Below are 6142 nucleotides of genomic sequence, written 5' to 3' on the forward strand. Positions count from 1 at the left end.
AGTGATTGTTACATAACCATTACTACTGCCAAAATTCACTTAAAATCACTGAATTTTATTGTATATAAATTATTCCTCATCAAAGCTTGGTGGGGGGCAATGACCATTTTCCAGTTTTCTTTTTTAAGTCTCAATTTAAGGTACACACCAATCTTACTTCACCTAATATGCAAACAAAGCAGAGAAATGCACAAAATATTAAATTCAGTGTATTTGTTTATGACTTTACTTACTTATTTAGTTAATTTATTCATGGTTCATGTGTTTTTAAAAATAATTTAAGTTGGAAAGGGAAGATTTGGGATTCAAAAGACCATTTGATATTCATATTTTCACATCTAAAATTAAAGCATCTGAACTTCTGAATCTCTTTCCTCATCTGTGAAAATGGAGAGAAAATATCTGTCATTTCATGTTGTTGAACAATTATCTCATTTAATCTCTTTGGAAGATGTCAGTGCTAATAGACACAAAGTAGGTCCTCAAGTACTAGCATTCTCTTTTGTATCTAAAGTTCAAGACCCACTCTTGGGCAGATATCTAGAAAAGATGAAAACTCTAATCGGAAAAGATATGTGCATCCCAGTGTTCATAGCAGCATTATTTACAATAGACAAGATAAGAAAGCATCTTAAGTACCTAACAACAGATGAAGGGATAAACAAGCTGTGGTAAATATATACAATGGAATATTACTCAGTCATAAAAAAGAATGAAATAATGCCATTTGCAGCAACATGGATAGACCTAGAGATTATCATAGTAAGTTAAGTCAGATAAAGACAAATATCATCACTCATATATAGAATCTAAAAATATGATACAAATGAACTTATTTCCAAAATAGACTCACAGTCACAGAAAACTATACTCAACATCTTGCAATAACCTATAATGGAAAAGAATCTTTAAAGGAACATATTTAGGTACAACTGAACCACTTTGTCACTTGAAACCAACACAACATTTTAAATGAACTATGTTTTATTTTTGTAATGAATAATAAATGAATAAAAGTCAAGCAGATTGCCAGATTATTCTGACAAAATCAGCTTCCACCAGAGCTCATGTGCAATGGTCTGTGTTGTTCTGGCTGTAGGTACGTCTGGGGCAGACCTTGGGGTGCAGAAGCAGTGGGGGATGGGCCCTGTTGTCAGGTGGGGAGAGAGCCTCTGTACCTTAACCTGCCCCACCCCAATGTGGCAGAAGCATTATCACTCAAGGTCGTGCCTGAGCTCTCACCCAAGTGAAGGGACAAAACAGAATGAGACATTTTCAAACCTCTCCAAAGAAACCAAGATTGCAAAGACAGTATTCAATTTAGATGCAAAAATAAAATAAAATAAAACTGGACACCTAAAGAAACTCTCAAATTTACCCCAACATCTATTTTCTCTCTTCTCTCATCCTTCTTCTGTTATCTCCTTTTCATGTCGTTACTATGACTTTCTAAAGTCATAAAGATGAAATTTCTAACTTCCCAATGCCGTAAATAGACTAAATTCGTTGTTAAAGGCTGAATCAATTCACTCTGACTCCCTTTAGTTTTCAATTCCCCCAAGAAAACCTAGTTTTCAATGGAAAAAGGCCACCCTTTCAACCAAGTTGGGGTGTCTCTGGAGAGAGGAATTGTGTTGATCGTCACCATAAAAATGCACAGGCAGAGGGCAGACAGGCAGAGAGCTTTGGAAAGGCTGGTAGACAAAGGAGGTGTTATGTGTCGTACAACCATTCACTGCAAAGGGATTGTTTAAGTGGAGATGGCCGCTCGACACTCACACAAGAGGGAGCCTTCATCTGGGAATAAAGGCCGCCGCCCGCCTCGGAAGCCCTCCATCTGTCGCTGCCCGTCGCCCCTTCGCTTCCAAGGTGCTGGCTGCGCTCACTGAAAACGCGGATGGATTTGTGCTGCACATGGTCACTTTCGGAAAGCACTGAGAGTCTGTCTGTGGGGAGGACAAGCCACAGCTGACTGCCTGCTCCTCCAAGCCAAAGGGGTCTCCATTTGGGGCTCTCTGCTTGCGACTCTCTTTTGATCACTGGTTCCTGATACTTTTCCTTACTGAACCTCCCTGCCCGCCACCTCCCCCTACCTTTGGATCATTCTAGCCACAAACTAGGCCAGAGATGTGTTAAGCTGCAAAACTTCTTTTGCTTTGGGGTCCAATCCAAGTCAAGGCCTGAGTACAGCACCTTCCTCTGCAAACAGAGGGGAAAAAAATGAAACTCAGTATGAATGTGAGCTCTGGAAAGGGCCCGGCTTTGGCATTTGCAAGCCAGACCCCTGCTATCCTGTGAAGAGTTAGAAAGTCCTGAAAGTGAAGTCGGTCAGTCGTGTCCAACTCTTTGCAACCCCACGGACTGTAGCCTACCAAGCTCTTCCATCCACGAAATTTTCCAGGCAAGAGTAGTAAAGTGGGTTGCCATTTCCTTCTCCAGGGGATCTTCCCGACCCAGGGATCGAACCCAGGTCTCCCGCATTGCGGGCAGACGCTTTACCATCTTAGCCACCATCTTAAGTTACAATAGTTAGCCAGAGAAGAGCAAAGAGTCCTCAGAATGGTGAACCAGCAATGTGGGGCAATACTCACCCCAAATGTGTGTCCGTCTCTTTCCGGGTGAGCCCAAGCTCACAGGTGTTATATCTACCCTAAGCTGAGCATCTTGGATAGTGCCCAGAAGTCGATCCTGAGCTGAACACGTTTGACAACTCAGCTTTACCCTCTTCTATCCATCTAATGCAGATGAGGTGAGTATATTTGTCAGCCCTGTTGCACCTAGCGGAAACTGAGGCACAAATAACAAATAACATGTGAAATAACACACAGTCTCAAAAAGAATGACTAACCGAACTCAACTCCTCACTACTAAGTGAGAGTATCACTGTGAGATTACACACGCTTGAAACAGCCTCCTGGCTCTTCCAAATAACCACTGCGTCCCCTACAGGACAATGACGTTTGGGGGTGGGGGCGGGGTGGAGCGGGGGCGGATCCAATTCCTGTTTACTGCTGCCCATTGCTGAGTCGCATGCATTGATGTACTGTCACCAGGAGTGAGGGTTTTCTGTTTATGTGCTGGAGGGAGACATTGTGTCAAAGAAGTTGTGTAAAGACAGAATCCAGAAACCAAAACTCTTTTTCTGCAGTATTCCTTCAGGCTTTTGATTAGGCCACCTAAACACATCCTGTCTTAGTTGAAATGTAAAGAATAAACTGTCTTCTGCACAAGGAGATTTTTGATAAGTTATTAAGATTTATGTGGCAGAGATATCCGGTTCAAATTACTAGAAGTTCTCTTATGTAGCATTTGTTTACTCCTCTCATGATATTTATTAAACAAGAAATATAGGTGCTGTTATTCCATTCGATGCTTTCTGGAACACCTGACCCTTTTACGGTGGGTGGATGAAGCCCTGGGCTTGCTTTCTTCCAAAAACTTCTACATGAAAGCCAAAAGAGAATTAACAGGGATGTGGGAAGTCACATAAACACAGCTGAAGAAAGCATATTGTCTTGATTTCAGCTTGAAATCTGTGTTAAATTAGTAGTAGGAAGTTTAGCAGCAACGCCTCATTTCTTAAAACATCAATTGTTTTGAGGTTTTATTGCAGCATTATTCACTTTTGTGGGAATTAAAAAATTGAAAACATTTCAAGCTTTCCCTAAAAACTCATAAATCCAGAAGATGAATTTACTAATCGTGTTCATTTATTTGTCTTATATTTGGTTTCCTGGGTAGGCTGGCAAGCATATTTATTTTGTTAATTGTTATAAACTAACCAACATTATAAACTAAGAACTGTTTTGAGATTTTTTAAAAGTCTCCAATAACCTCTTAGAACATTTAGTGTTTAAAGTATATTATGCAGATGTTATTGGAATAACTTTAGGGTCCTAAAGATATTTTTTGACAGGGAGCCCAAATCAGGATTTACATAATGGATTTTGGTCTTGTAAGAGGTATTCATAACTCTTGTTAAATTTCTGCATGCTTTTTCTTTAATTCAAGTTCACCAAAGCTAAAAATGGGGCTAATCCAAGATAAAAGTAGGAACAAAGTGATTAAAATGTTCCTCTATTTTGATAAGGGCACCAGGTTAACAGGCGAACACCATTGTTGATGTCAGCATCCCAAGTCAAAGATAAACATGGTTGGGCTGCTCTTATTTCAGATTCGGGTGACATTTTTCTTTGTTAAAGAGCATTTCTTTTTCTGCAAAAGGGAAGAAAAGTTTTATCTTAAGTTTCCTGGCTTCAGGCCAAGAGAGATCTCGTCTCCCCTCTCTGCCTTTACCCCTTAACAAAAATAACAAAATTCCTCTTTTTTTCATATTTATCTTTGTATTTTTATTAATATCCTTTTACTTCCATCTCACTAGGACTGTTTTACCTCCTTTTGTGGGGAGTGGGGGCTGGAGGGAAATGGATTCACTTAAATTAATGTTTATTTTAGCCTTTTTTCTTGAAACCCCCATTTAAATGAGTCCATGACTGTGAAAGGTACCAGGTTTCTTGGGGCTGGAGTTGTTAAGTGAGCATAACTTCTTTGTGGCTGTGTCTCTATGGACATTTAAAATGTGTTTTCTTTTGTTTGGGTGAGGTTTACTTTACCACTGCCTGGTTGTTATAAGAATGGAGTATATCCAGTCATTTGTTTCTAAAAGAGTGTGGTTATTAGCTATGTCCTTGGACTTTAACATCAGCTACAAAAACAATGGCTGAGTATACCAGAGTCCATGCAATAAAACTTGAACCTGCGTTCATACAGGGTATTTCAGTGACCCTTCTTCCTACCAAGAGAAACATACATGAGAGAGATTCTCTTCACTTTAAGCAGTGGGAAGAACTGATCCTAGCTCAGCTTGTACAGGGCGCCATATAGTGAAAAGCCAGTGGGACCAGGTATTAGAAGACCTTGTGAGTGAACCTTATGCTGGCATTTAAGACCTTCATCAATTGGTGTTTTTGAACTCTGGTTTTGGAGAAGACTCTTGAGAGTCCCTTGAACTGCAAGGAGATCCAACCAGTCCATCCTAAAGGAGATCAGTCCTGAATATGCATCGGAAGGACTGATGCTGAAGCTGAAGCTCCAATGCTTTGGCCACCTGATGCGAAGAACTGACTCACTGGAAAAGCCCCTGATGCTGGGAAAGACTGAAGCTGGGAGGGGACGGGGAGGACAGAGGATGAGATGTTTGGATGGCATCACCGACTTGATGGACATGAGTTTGAGCAGGCTCCAGGAGTTGGTGATGGACAGGGAAGTCTGGCGTGCTGCAGTCCATGGGGTTGCAAAGAGTTGGACACGACTGAGCGACTGAACTGAACTGAACTGAACTTCTTCACCAAGAACTCCCTTTATTACATTCTTTTTCCTTGACCACCTTAATCTTTGAAAGGTTAGGTCTATCAAACACAGTTTCCAAGGTAAAAAATTAAATCTTCACCCCATTTTTTTCCTTCATAAATGATCCATATTTAATCCAATGAATATTTCAGACAGATGACCATGTTACCATAATGAGCAGTTTTAAAACAACGAAAGTTGATATTGTAACTCTCTTAGACAGCTTGACTGAGAGTCAATCTGTGATTTCCATTAGGTCTCTGGACATAGTAAAAATAACTTAAGCTCAAGGCCCACGGTTGGGAACCATTGGATTACTGTATCTGAACGTCAGTTTTCTCATCTTCAAAATGGGGAAAAATAGCTTCAAGGTTGTTATAAAAATTAAAATTAAATCACATGTGTTAAAGAACTATACAAGAGCCTAGAGATATCATAAATTATGTACAAGAAATCATGGGAATATGAACCTTGAATTTCTGAATGTAAAAAAACTTTCTTTTCACAGGAAGATACTACATGAGTCACAAATCTTTTTGAGTTTTCACTTGGCTGTGCTAAGACTCAGTTCAGTTCAGTTCAGTTCAGTCAACTCAGTCGTGTCCAACTCTTTGCGACCCCATGAATCACAGCACATCAGGCCTCCCTGTCCATCACCAACTCCTGGAGTTCACTCAGACTCACGTCCATCGACTCAGTGATGCCATCCAGCCATCTCATCCTCTGTCGTCCCCTTCTCCTCCTGACCCCAATCCCTCCCAGCATCAGAGTCTTTTCCAATGAGTCAACTCTT

Source organism: Bison bison, unplaced genomic scaffold (assembly GCF_000754665.1).
Source record: "Bison bison bison isolate TAMUID 2011002044 unplaced genomic scaffold, Bison_UMD1.0 scf7180017864228, whole genome shotgun sequence".
NCBI lineage: Eukaryota > Metazoa > Chordata > Mammalia > Artiodactyla > Bovidae > Bison > Bison bison.